The sequence below is a fragment of the Serinus canaria genome, chromosome 8, assembly GCF_022539315.1.
Source record: "Serinus canaria isolate serCan28SL12 chromosome 8, serCan2020, whole genome shotgun sequence".
NCBI classification, from domain to species: domain Eukaryota; kingdom Metazoa; phylum Chordata; class Aves; order Passeriformes; family Fringillidae; genus Serinus; species Serinus canaria.
This window is the reverse complement of record NC_066322.1, coordinates 4,002,377-4,016,408: the sequence shown is the minus strand read 5'-3', so window position 1 is coordinate 4,016,408 and position 14,032 is coordinate 4,002,377. Positions and strand designations below refer to the sequence as shown.

Here is a 14,032-nt window from a genome sequence, read left to right as displayed (position 1 = left end):
CAAAAGGTGAAGAATTCCAAATCCAATTAAAACAAAAGGGAATTCAGGAATGCAGAATTTAATTACTCCACTTGGAAGGTAGCCAGGACCATGGGTTGAGCACCCACGGCCTTGTGAAAGGGCCAGGGGAACTCAAAGGAATTCCAGTGGTCAGGCCCCCAGATACTTTCCACTTTGAGCAGGGCAACCTTGGCAGCCACTGCGCTTTAGCTGAGCTCCAGGGAAGAACCAGCTCCTGAATTCCAGCCTTTCCAGCAGCTCCTGCCTCCCAAAGCCCAGCATCAGGCAGGCCTGGCCTTGCCCAACTTGTGAAAGTTCATGGTGGGGCTGCAGATGATGCCCAATTAAAGCCATCCAGATAAATACACATTCAGTGAAGTTATTGCCTATGCTCCACTTTAACATTTTGGTTTGGGCTTTTTTTCAGATCAACAGACTAAATGGCAGGCAGTAATAATATTAATTTTGGAAGAAGTGTGATGTTTGTGTCACCCACTCAAGTTAATTAATGAAAACAATGACAGAGTTACAAAATCAGGGATGATTAAGAACTTGAAGACCATCCCACCCATTCCTCTGCCAAGGAGGATTTGTTCTTAGCAGCACATTAATTTTGTTCTTCTGCAAACCTTCCCAAATCACAGGAGCAGCAAGAGTCCCACCAGAGGTGTTCACACTTTCAGGCTGATTCAGAGGAAGAAGTAAAACCCGGGAAGAGAAATCCCACCAACTCTCTGTCATTATTCTGAGTTAACTGCTCAGAGATTATCTTGAGCAATTACCCTCATCCCTTACTGCACACACATTCCAAATACCTGTAATCCTCACTCTGTCAGTGCTAAACCAATCCATCCCCTTCAGGTAAGATCTAATGGTAAAATCACATTCCACTGGGTTTATATCCCACACTATTACAGTCTCCATTATTAAACACTGCTTATTAGTTTGTACTTACAAAGTCAGGGAGGTGTGATTTTATTGCTTGCAAATCATCCTTACGTGAGCCTTACGCTGTACTTACACTTCACTCTGCTCTTCCAGATAAGCTTTTTGCTTTCTGCATATTCAAACAGTAACTCTAATTATCCCTACTTGATTGCCCTCCTCTTGCAAAGCCTTTCCACAGGATCATCTGCAATGAATTCTTCATCCTACTTAGATTTTAAGAAGCCTAAGATACAATATATTATTTAATTTTAATAAGAGCACAGAGATGTTTCTTTAGAAAAAAAGATGCATAATGGGTTTCCTCCTCAGATATATTTTTATCAAAAACACAGCAAGAATGGCAGAATAATGATTCATATTACACTGGGCATAGTAACATGACAAAACTGGGCCTAGAAATAAAGTCAATTAAAAATTAAAAAAACAAAAAGCAACCAACCAGCCAACAAGAGACTGACATGCCATCACACTGGCAAAGAAAAGTTCACTTAATTTTCTAAAGATATTGCTTCTTTTGCAAATAATGCTTAGATGAGTTTTCTAGATTTATTCCAAATCACAGTTGTGAAAACACTTTATACTTGGAACTCACAGGTACACAGAAGCTACAGGCATCTACATAGGAGTTGAAATTAATGGTACTTAATCCCTTAGCTCAGGTAGTCCAACCAAGGAAATGCACATTACAGTAGCCCAAAACATGTCAACAAAATTTGAGTTAAACCTAATACTTTTGACAAGAAATGTTCAGTCTTTCTGACCATTTTTAAAGAGATTTGGTTACTGATGATGTTTGGTTTAATTGTAGTGTTGTGTGGTAACCACAATGTGTTAAAGTTATGTGATATTTCCCTTTATGAGTTCTGGGTTTAGCTCCTTATAACTTTACCAGAGTGAGGTGCCAGGGCTGACTTCTTGCATGACACACAGAGGAGCAATGGCACACACAGTTCAGCCTCCAAGACCTTGTCCTCCTGCCCCAAGGCATGAGATCATCCCATCCTCCTCCTCCTCCTCCTGCCCAAGCAAGCAATGACCACAGACAGTGACAGTCTTTAGCTCACAGCCCTGACTTTGATCCTCCAGCAGGGACTGTCTGTACCTAAAGCTGTCATGAGAAAAGAGAAGTTACTCTGTACTGCACACACAACTGTTCACTCCACCTGGGCAATGATAAATTCAGCCTCTCTTTACTGATGTGCTTGGCTCTGCAACAGTAATCTACTTCTTTTTTCTTTTTTTGTGTGTGTGTGTGAGTATTCCATGCAGGAAAAAGCAACAGCACAGGTGCTGCACACCGCATCACCTTCCAGAATTCAGCTGCAAAGTTGCATTCCTTCAGCACCTACTGCTGCAAAAGTGACATCAGCAATATGGGATTTGGCAGCAGGGACTCCCTTTAAAACGTGACTTGGGAAAAACAGGATAGTTTAGGAAAGCAGGATGTTCAATTCTAGCTGTGACTTTCAGGTCTCTGTGTCCAAGGGGTGTCAGAAAGTGCTTGGAAAGACAAAACACAGTCCTGAGCTGTAAATGCTCAGAGCATTCATTATTTCATTAAATGCAACATTACTGAGCACTATTTTAATAAATAAAACCAACCAACCACACAGAGACTTCATGGTGCATTTTTAAACCAAACACTTCCTTTGGGAAATAATCCCAATTCCATGCAGAGAGACATCCACAGAGGGTCCCCACTGTGATGTAACCAGGTGTGCACAACCACCACACACCCTAACAGGATGAAAGCCCAGCTGATCATGTTAGAGACCCTGCAAAAGGAATCACTGCCAGGAAAAGGAACCACCAAACCACTGCCAGGCTAATATATCTGGGGGAAAAAAAAAAAAAAAGTGATTATTTAGATGAGGAACTCTTAAGCAGTTAAATGAGGACAAGGATCTGCATGAGTGGTAACAAATCAGAAAATAATGGGAAATATGACATTCAACAAGAAAAAAGTCTCTCTCATCTCCTCTGGTCCTCCCCATGAATTACATCCCACTAGAGATGTGACACCAACTCTGGAACAGAACAAAGTACCAGGCTCAGCCCTGAGCCAGCTGATTTCAGGTGCTCCACTGAGCAGAGCAGCATTCCCCAGAAGGAGGCCCAGCTCAAGGTCTTGTGCTGTCCAAGATGATTACAGAGAGGCTGAAGATAAAGTTACACTGATAACTGATGCTGAACACCTCAAGGCAAATGCTTCATATTGTAATAGCCATTAAAATATTGCTTTTATTCACCAAACAGGCTTTCTTATCAGGACTGAAGTCAGGGAGGACAACCAGGTTATCAGCAATCACAGGTGAGGAAGCTCAGCCTCCAGCAGCACAGTAACCTTCCAGCACTCTATTCAAGAAAATCCAGGATATTATTGGAAGAATAATTCTGCCTGAAGCTCAGTAAATAAGTCCCAGATTTTTTAATATGAAGTAATTTGATTCTATTTTTAGCCATTAAAGAACATTTGGATTAACAGATTGAAAAAAAATTCATTCACAGGTTTAAATATACATATATATGACTGTAACAAACTCTCTCCCCTGCTGCCCATAAAACGAATAAAATCAAGGCAGAAATTACATTTACAGAGTCCTGAAAATATTTTAAAATCATCATTAACGTGTGTGATTTCATATTATTTTACTTTTGGGCCCAAAGTTATATCCTGAATGCCATTTCTATAGAAATTGAGTGCCAAGTATTACCAAGTTGCAATTTTACTGTCTATGTAAAAATACCCTGGCAGCATTCAGGCAAATTAAATTTAAAATTAAACTTCAAGCCTTTGCATACCACTATAATATTTCAGGCAACAATTTCAAGAAAGGGAAAGCAGAAAACAGACTGTGCATATACTACAGTTCAAAATAGATTTCTCATGTCAAATGGCACAGTTTTTCCTTTTTTTCCATTAAAGAGTTATTTCAAATCTTCTGCTGAATACATTTACATGCCTAATGAAACCTCCTCAGTGATTTTTCTTGAATTACTCTATATGCTTTAACACTGCATACACTAATAGTGTACACATACATACAAATGCACACATAAATGCATGCACTCATGCACACAATATTCATGCAAAAAGAATTAATGGAATTTTTTGACTGGATGCTACCCCCTGTAAATATGTTAAATGTGAACAGTGCTCATGGCTGGGTTCATTAACTAAAAATGCTGCTGTTGTCTGCACAATTCATGTTGCTCATGTGAGAAGGGATGACATGTAAAATGCTAATTTACAGACTCAGTTCTTTTCAATTTACCATCAGGGCTCTCTCTCCGTGAGGAAAATCAGGGGTCACTCACAATTCTCAGGGAATAACTTGTGCTAAGACCTCACTCAGCACCTGGAGATAAAACTCTGCAGGGAGTCTTCTCCAAGAAAAGTGGAGAGAAAAGAAAAAAAGCAATGTTCTGAATGAGCTCCAAACACATTTTCTGACATGTTCTCATGGAAAAATAATATTCCAAAAGAAAAGCCACAGTCCACTGACTGGCAAACATCTCATCTTCCAAGGGAAGAGTCATTGCATTTTAGATTAGCAGCTGATGTTGTAGATAACTCTTCTCAACACTTCAGCTGTTCATCACCTATTTCTCCTCCAGTCTTTTTCCTAAACTTTCTGTCTCTTGAGCACCTGCAGTCACCTCACATCCCATCTGAAAGTCACTGGGAACACACAGAACCAAGCAGGGAACCACACTTTATCAATTTGGACCCCGTGTCCCCATCATAGGTTGATGCAGCATTTGATGAACACAAACAATTAAGAGATGACCTTCAAAACCCCATCATTTCCCCAACCCAAAACAGCAGCAGTGCCACCACCCCCTGAAACATGCCAAGTTTTCACTCCAGCTGTACCACCTGCCTCCTCTACAAGTCCTTTGACACCCAACTACTTCAGAGACCACAAATGCTAACTTGCTGCTTAACAATTACCAAATACTTCAATAATTGATGTATTTACAATTTCTGAGCAGGTTCATCAGTGGTTTTGTCTCCCCTGCCTGGATGCACCTCTGTGCTGTATTTAACTTTCACAGGGTTTCACCACCTCCCTGCCTCTTGGCATACAAACTATTTTGGTTTCAAAGACCTCTCCTCTACAGGGCAAGTTTTCAGCAGGATTTCAACGCCTTTAAATTTTTTCCTGTAACCTCTGTGTTAGTTTATCAGAGCAGTCATTAAGGCTGAGCACTTTGAGGCTGATGGGTTTATCTAGGCTAGCCCAACTCCAGCTAATTTCATTCAATTTGACATTCTCCAAGCACTGACAGTCCTCATTCAAGCCGAGTGTGAAAGTTTTTAAATTAGCTTTCACAGTTTGATTCACAGACAGCAAATGCAAAATGGCACAGGATTAATTTTTTTTCCCCAACAACACAGTGTAACAAAATAGCCCAAAGGCTATTTTACTTCATTTGCTTTAACTATTAGGGAAGATTCACAGCACAATGTTCCAACAGAGACAAAAGCTCCAGAGGACTTTCAAAGCTCAGTATTGCCCCCATTAATTAAAGTACCATACGTTTGTACAGCCTTTCCACTTTGTCACTGGATGTTAAAATGAAGTCCAGGCCATTTCAGACAAGCCACAGCCATTACTGCTTAAAACATGAATATACCAATACATTCTTTTCAATTTTATTACAGATCACATTTTTAATACCTAATAAAGTATGGCACTGGGCTAGAGGGAAACCCGAATTTTCTTGGAGAAGCAAAATCCTGACTTCCCATGTAATCTGACAATGTGCCTTTTGATCAGTCTGCCTTCATTTGCCAGACAGAAGTTTAAAAAAAAAAGGCAGAATACTGAATTGCAAAAGTGATTTGGTCACTCCCACCCAAAGAGTGGCAGAGCAGGATGGAAATTCAACTTTCTTGGCACTCTTTATTATTGGGTGTGTTTGAGCAGCTCCATCAACAAACCGAAAGATTCATTACAGGCAAACCATCATAAAATACTCTACACTCAGTATTTAGGAGAAAAATATTTCTCCAGTCTCAGAGGAAAAGTAAAATCTCCACTAACAGTTTAGTTTATCTCACCAAAGTACATATCAATATATTTTACATAAGGTCCAAAACTCATAAACAATCCTTAATTCAAATTAGTTCTAATACTCTAATAACTAATAATTCCAATATAATCCAATAACTGCAACTCACATTACAGATGGGGAACTATCTTGAGGTATGAAAATTATTTATGGTGAAATTTAAAAGCAAACATTTGCATGCACAGATAGATTGCAGCTTCATCCTCCACATTCCAGGTATTTACAGCCAAGCATACGTAGGTCACATCTGACAAACTGTAAAGTCAAAGGCCCATCTGTAAATGTCAAAATGTTAGTCACTGTGGTGGATGGAATTTAGGTACCTCTTGCCAGGATTCAGAGTAGTAATCTCAAATATCAACCCAGTTTTATGAGTATTTTCTATTAAGAAGTTACTTATGTGAATTATCATGATTGTATATATAGTAGATAGTATATTTATGATATTTATTATTAATATAATAAACATTTTGTAAATAAGAAGCCTTTTTTTCCCAAGCAAAAGACATGAGGAAATGTAAAAATTTTACAAAACAATCTACTCTGTCTATTTAGGGAAATTTACAGCTAAACCTAGGAAATAGGAATTCTGTTGTGTGAATAGAACTAAGTCAGAGCCCAAACCAGGCAGGAGCAGGCTGTGAAAAGGGAGCCCTGACAGTGCAGGGCAGGCTTGGACAGTGGCCTTGGAAGCAGAGCTGTCACAGTTGGCACACGAGCACCACTCCTGCTGCCTGGATTAAAGTGCATTTGGGTACAGCTACAAAGGCCAGAAATGAAGCTCTCCGTGGTAATAGAGAGAAATTTGGATATGCCTTTATAGTAATTTCATGAAATCTTTTCTGATGTAATGAAATGAAAGATGAAACCACTGAATTAAACAGATGAAAAAATCTAAGTTAACACTGACAAAATACAGAACTGAAAAATATTTTAAGAAATAAAACTACTTTTCTCATGCCTTTAGACTATTAGATCTTGTGTGTAACTACAGACAACATAATCCTTCCACAATAATGAAGATTTCCACCCTTTAAAATAAAACACAGCCCACCATAAATGGAACTTCTTCGATGGCAAGTACAACTCAAAGTTCCCTGAATTAACCTCCAAAACTTATGAAACTTCATCAACTCAGAGGGCAAATAACCACAGGTTATTGGAGAGCTAAACTTGTCTTTTAACTGAGAGATAAACTGCATAAAGAGAGAGACAATCCAATTGTCACTGGAAGCAATGAATACATTCCTCAGGTGCTAGCAGACCTCAGAACCACTGCACAGCACATTCACCTCACTCACCAATGTTTGCCAATTTTTGTGCTTAAGAAACTTTGACTTCTATCCAACTGTAAAAATGCCACAGTACAACTGATCAGTGCTGATCATGAAAGTCTCACAGAGTATTCTCATTTCTAAAACAAAGTAAGATTGGGAAAAAATCTGGTTTTGATAGAAGCGACTTTTCAGTGGATTACTGGTGATTCCAGAGTAGGGACAGAACATTCACAAGCATCTGCTAAATAAAGTTTTTCCCTCCAGCACAGGCATTGGCATTAGTTGGAGGTAAAGACATTAAATTTCAGCAGAATCTTGGCTATTCTTTGAAAATTTTAGTGAATAAAAACAATTCCTGATAACAAAGACTAAGGGCCAAAGCAACTTGTAGGAAAGCCACTACAAAGTGCACTAAAGGCAGCAAGCACAATATACTGTGCATTTCCTGATACACCTCATCTGTTTTGACAGTTTTATACGTATTATACTAATTTTATATTTGGATCCTTAAGCTCTTCAGACATTTTGTTTTCTCTTTCCTCTGGGCACAGTAAGACAGGGACCTGAAAGGGACCAGCAGAGACCTTGTTCTGACAAGTATTTCTGCAAAAAAAAAAACAATAAAAAATGGACACATGCATTCAGATCTATCTTCAGACAGCCAAAATGGCTTCTAGAATTTCTCCTTTCTATTAAGTGAACTTCAACTGCAATCCACAGATAAAATACTGCCTTTGAGTTCCACAACCACTCTCCCAAATAATTATAATAATTATATTTTCCTCCAATAATAAGGGAGAAATCTAGGATTTTTTTTCCCCCTGCTGAACTCCTGTTCTGGAAAAAGTACAGCCCACATCCCTTCTGAGGCTGTTTTCCTCCATTTCCAACTGGAAAGCTCAGTTTTGGCCTCACTGGGACACAGTTCCTTGAAATAAAGGAGTTTACTGCTAGGGATGGACAGTATTTTATCTTCTTGCATTTGGCAGGAGTAGATTTCACTAAAGGCTATCAGGGACTGTTTTTAGCCTGGAATTACCTAAAAATGCTTAACTGAATCAGTTTATTACCAAACAATATGCTTCAGATTTAACTGTCCTAGTGCCAAATTAAGTCATTGCTCAAGTGGCAAATCCTCAAAATGAATGAACATGCTGAGTTTCAGAAATGTTTGGTTTTCTTTCAAGGTAGTATCAAGCCACTTCTGTTTTCTCACTAAATTCAGTATCTTTTTATTTTGATGGCTCTGAAAGAATCACCAGGTAGAAACCCTTCAGCTCTGTTCTGAGTTACTCCTACTCCCAAGACAACCAGCACGAAACAGTAGCACAAATCCAAGAAGTGCAATTTCCATAGAATGTCACACTTGCATGAGTAGCTGTTAATGCCAGCTGCAGCAGCCAGAATATGAATTTTCCCGTTGCTAAAATTTTAGAAAGCAAAACATAAAAGTGAAGGCAGCTTTATCATTACCTGCCTGTTCTCATTTCAAAAAGCTGGTTCCCCTTACCTTCTTTAAGTATCTACTAACAATTTTTTTCATTGCAGTTCATCTTGAAAATTAATCATCATAAATTTAAAACCGTTTTCTTGCACATCTGTCAGGTTGGTAGTGCTATTTCATTTATTACAAGACCACATGACACATCAGAGCTCAGTATTTGAGCATGACATATTTTCACTTTGTTGTGATACCACATTCGAAAATTGTTCCTATCAATCTTTCACTGGAGCCAAAACTCAACTGTCTTGTTCACTGAAACATTAAATGCCAAGTCACACAGATGAATAAAAGCATTTGCAAGATGCAAACATTTGCAAAAGTTTCCTGTTGAAAGGGTCTGTAGAAGAGAATCTACCAAAGTGAACCGAGCCCAGTCAGTACCAAAATAATGATCATTTGTAATCATCATTGCCATCAGATCTCACTGAAACTTAAATGATTTCATTAACAGGCTGAACTTTAGGTAGAATTTTGGAAGTGTTTACAGCCCTGATTTCCAAACAGCATTACAACTGCTGTGCACTTGCCAGACTCAGCTCATGCACTGCTCCACACCCGTGATTTTCTGCATCGTTCCCAGCGAGGAGCCAACCCCAAACAAACAGGCCAGGTACTTACAGTCCCCATAATGCATCATTTTCCCTCTAAACAGTGGCAGCAAACAGGCACCTCCAACACTGTATTACTTTCTTCTCTCATTCATGACGATGTCACACACAGGTTCTTTGATTCTGAAAGAGAAGCATTTCCCAGGTTCTGAGGACAGAGGTACCCTGGCCAATCCATCATGCTTTGTGTGCTAATGATGGACTCATGCAGACGAGGCACCAGGAGCAGTCAGAGGCAGCAGGCATGAAAAGGAGTGAATCAACTGTCAGGGGTTGTGATCTGAAGGACTGCAAGGCTGTGATTAGAATTTTCAATCAGGACTTCCACAATCCATCACGCTGCAAGGGAAAGGGAGGGGGACACACATATTTCTTCATCAGCCCTTCCTGCTATGGGCAAAGCGAGTTCTGAGGCATTAGAAAAAGGGAATCTGAAAGTCTTATGCTCATAAGCAGGTGCTCTTCAGGGAGTGGAGAGTAAAGGATTTTCTGCAACTGCACAGCTACTACTTTCTCGTCTGCACACTCAAGATTATGTGCAGCACAGCCTTTGAGATTATGAGAATAAAACACAGCTCTTCCTCTCTTTCCTCTTCCAGGTGCACTCACAGCTACCTGAGCAAAAAGTAACCCTGGAAACCTTTGTGTGTTGTCTTTAGGGATGTGAAAAGGAATAAAACCCTCCAGGAATCCTTCATCAGAATTTGCTAACATGCTCGGTGAAACTTTATAAAACAACAAGGCAGAGCTCTTTACAAGGAAATAACCTGTACAAAATCACCTGCAGCACTTGCCAGGAGGCATTCAGTCACATCCTCCAAATGTAGAAAAGGACCAGCAAGTACACAAGATCACAGCCACCAGGCACGTGGGCTTACCTTCTTTTCCTTGTGGTATTTGTTTGCCTTGGTACTGCTGCCTCTGACTCAGAGAAAAATTCAATTCCACAGCTCAACAGGACTTGGAGCTGGGCTGGACCTGCAGCCTCCCTTCTGAAACCATGGGAAAGTCACAAAAGCTCTGCAAGTACCTTGCTGCTTCTTTCCTCTCCTTCCTCACCCATGAAATGCAGCCTCTCTCTCTCCAGACAAGAATTTTGCAAAACTCATTCCCATTCTCTGGGCATTTGCTGCCCCAGAGAGCCCATCCCCAAAAAATGCCAGCCCATCAATCAGGAACTGGGTGTTGGTGGCTCAAAGGAAGTGTCCCAAGGTCTGTACTAATGTCACTACAGTTTTTGACTCAAAATCTAGATCCAAGTGACAAGCCAGGCAGACTAGACATTTATTGAAATATATGAATGAAGCATTATTTTAAAAGGCAATTTTCATGTTAAACGATGAATAATGAGCAGTAAAGGCAGATCTTATTTACATAATTAATGTTTCAGTTATTGATATTCCTTCAGAGGGTCACTAGACATTTTTCTCCAAGTTAATTAATTAATAAAGCAACTCCTTTTATGTAGGTAATTGTAATCACTTCAATACTCAAAGGCATGTAAAATATCTGGCTTTTTTTCTTTAATGTTGCAACCTGAGTGACACAACGATCATTTGCATAAATATAAACACTGAATGGGTCCATTTAACTCCTGACTAGAAATAAAACCTTTGAAACTAACAGGAAAGAAATACATTAATTAGGGACAAACATGGCAATCTGGGCAAGACTACCTTTTGTCCTTGCATCATATCATATTTTTCCTAACACAAATTTCAGCTTCAAGACATTGAACTGCTCATGGTGCAAACCTGTCCTCACATTTAGCTGAATATTGCTCTGAGGAAGCAAAATAATTTGGGAAAGAACAGACTTTATGGAGAAACAAAAAGAAACTAGAATGCTGTTAGAGACCAGAAAGCTTTAAATGTTTGACATTTCACAGAAGTTAAGAAATGCATTACCAAATCCTGCAAACACGGGCCTGATGCTGCAAATAATCTGTGACAGAAAGTCCAAGTGTCCATGTAAGTCCCACTCAAGCCAGGTGAGGGGGTTACTTTGCTCAGTAAACAAAGTTTATTTGCTCTTCTATCAGAAAAACAAAATCAGAAAAACTTTGCCTCAGGAAAAACAATCTGGAAAGGATCACTGGGTGCACTGCTTGAGGAAGGTGGGACAGCTGAGAGGTTGTAATTTTATCATACAATATTCTTAAACCACTAATAACTTGTACTCCTCCCATTTCTATCTGTATCACCACACACAGCTGCCAAAAAAGCACCTTCAGGGGCAGGTCCAAGTGTCCTCCCAAACCTGGGCCACACAGACTCCTCCAAAGCCAAATATTTGTTGTTTAAATTTTGCCTTGAATTTGTCATTTCTTGTGTGATTTAATGAATGAGAGAGGAAGGAGTAAAAGATGTTGATATCTGACCAGTGACACCAGTGACTAGCTCATAACCAGAGTCACATGATTCTGCTGTTTCCTAATCAGAAAACTGCAAGTGTCTCCACTATCAACCATTCTGAAACATAATTTGGGCTTTTTTTCTTGTTTGATACAGTGCCTAGGACCAACCATGGGGGGGAATGAAGGCAAGGAGGGCTCCAATCCACCTCCACAATTCTGGGGAATGGGATAGCAATAGAGATAATAAATGTTATTATTTGTATTATCCACTCATCTGCACCATATCAGCTGCTAAAACCTTGCAAATATTCCTGACACCATCAAGAACCATTTCAACCTGTTTTCAGACTGCAAATCTCATATCTGATCTCCATCCAAGAGATTATAACAAAATGTGAAATAACCTAAATATTGAAAGCCATTTCACAGAAAATGGAAATGGATACTGTAGGGAAAAACACATTCCAGGCTTGCAAATTCCCTTTTTCATGTAATCCTTCTCCATATCCTTCCAGGGGACTATTTGATATCTCTCCCTCTCAGTGTTTTTAACCACTGCGGATCTTTTCAGCCAGTGGCTGGTTGTGTTTTCAACTGGTGGTTCCCACTCCTACCTTGCAGGAGTCAGGAATGAAGGCACTGAGCAGGTTATGAATAAACCACTCAGGTTTTCTTTGCTGTGTTTCTCAGTAATTACTCACAACAGAGATCTGCTCCTGCAGGGCTTCCCTTCCAAGGGATGGATGTGCTGCAAACAGAGGCACTACAGCACTTAATAGCAAGTTTGAAGTGCTTCTCAAAAGGCAAGAGTCTCCTGGACAGCTTTCTTGCAGGTATCCAGGAGCTAAAGAGCTGCTCTTGGTGTAAAATTGTGCCTTTTGGCCAAAATCACACAAAGAAGCGACAACAGACACATCCAAGACAAGATATAAATGAAATTCCAGATTAACAAAGCTCCATTAAATCAACTTAGCAATTCCATCTCCACAGATAACAATGTGGCTTGCAGTGGTGGGCTAAATAATGCAGTTGAACACATTAAGAATAGATCTGTATTCAGGCTGAACAGACTGTTAGCTCAGGAATAAAAGAGAGGAGGAAAAAGAAATGCTGAAGTAGCTGTTTCCTGCCCACAGCACATTTTCTCTTCTCCTTCATCTTCCAAAACTATCATGATCATACATCTATCAACATACCACACACTTTACCTGTGAAAGAGACAAAATAGACCTCAAAATCTGTGTCTTCAAGGGCACCCTCAAAAGAAGTATCAATTCATCTGGATGCATAAACCATCCAGAAATCAGTGTAATCCAAAAGGGGGGCTTCTTCTTTGCCATCCAGTCTCTGCAATAGCAAGGGCTGCTTTTACATTTGATTATTTTATACTGCAGATACCTTCACTTCCCCTGAGTGCATTTAGCAGCACACCCAGAGATTCCTCCTCTGACCAAGAGGCAAGTCCCCCTCTCTCTCCCTGCAGTCAGAGTTCCAGTTTTTCATGAGACAGTAAAAACTTTCTCTATTGTCAGCACTAAAAGCTTCTCCTAAAGTAGTTCTCTCTCTATGTAGCCACATTTTTTCATCAAATTTTAGTGCATACATTTTATGAAAGTGTCTGACAACCTCAGGATTTAGGTTAGAAAAAGAAGATGAAATGTAGGCTAGGCTACAGGGGGCTTTCTAGGGAATACCCCACTAAAGCAGTCTCCTGAGAGCTAAGGTATCTTCCTTGCTATAAAAGCAGGGATTGTTGAGCACAGATTTTCAGTGGGCTCTGGAGGTTTAAAATCTTAGAAATACCTAATTTCTTTCAAAACTATCTGCTGGTTTCCTCTGGATTTTATATCTGTATGAGTTCAGATACAGAAGGAATACAGAAGGAATGATAAAGCATTATCAAAAAACTTAAGTTGAATTTTTTATCTTCTGTACATCATCTAAGGCTGTCAGATTTGCTATAGAATATTTATTGTTTTGACTACTTAAAAAAAATTATTTTTTCCAGATTAAAACCAATACTTCAAGGAGGACATAAAATTACATTATTTCTATTGCCTCAAAGTAGGCAATGAAAACTTTAATGTATCTGTTCCTATCTCAGGCATACCTATGAATATGAATACTTTTAAAGCATAGATATAATATTCCACCAATGTTTTTACTCCTATTTTTGCTCAAGCTAAATTATATTTTTAACTCCAAAAGGGATCCATTTGCACAGATTTTACATCACCTGCCCTATTCCAATTCTTTGGGT

At 39.4% G+C, this 14,032-nt stretch overlaps 1 protein-coding gene across 8 annotated transcripts in view; it reads right to left on the bottom strand.

Moving 5' to 3' along the window:
• Nucleotides 1-14,032, bottom strand: part of DAB1 (DAB adaptor protein 1) — a 211,223-nt gene that overhangs the window by 113,417 nt on the left and 83,774 nt on the right. For 2 of the 8 annotated variants that reach the window (XM_050977576.1, XM_050977575.1), the window contains exon 2: nt 9,427-9,539. The exons of the other annotated variants lie outside the window; for them this stretch is intronic. The gene's annotated coding sequence lies outside the window, so the exon portion shown is untranslated. The remainder of the gene's footprint in view (nt 1-9,426; nt 9,540-14,032) is intronic. 8 annotated transcript variants of the gene reach the window in all.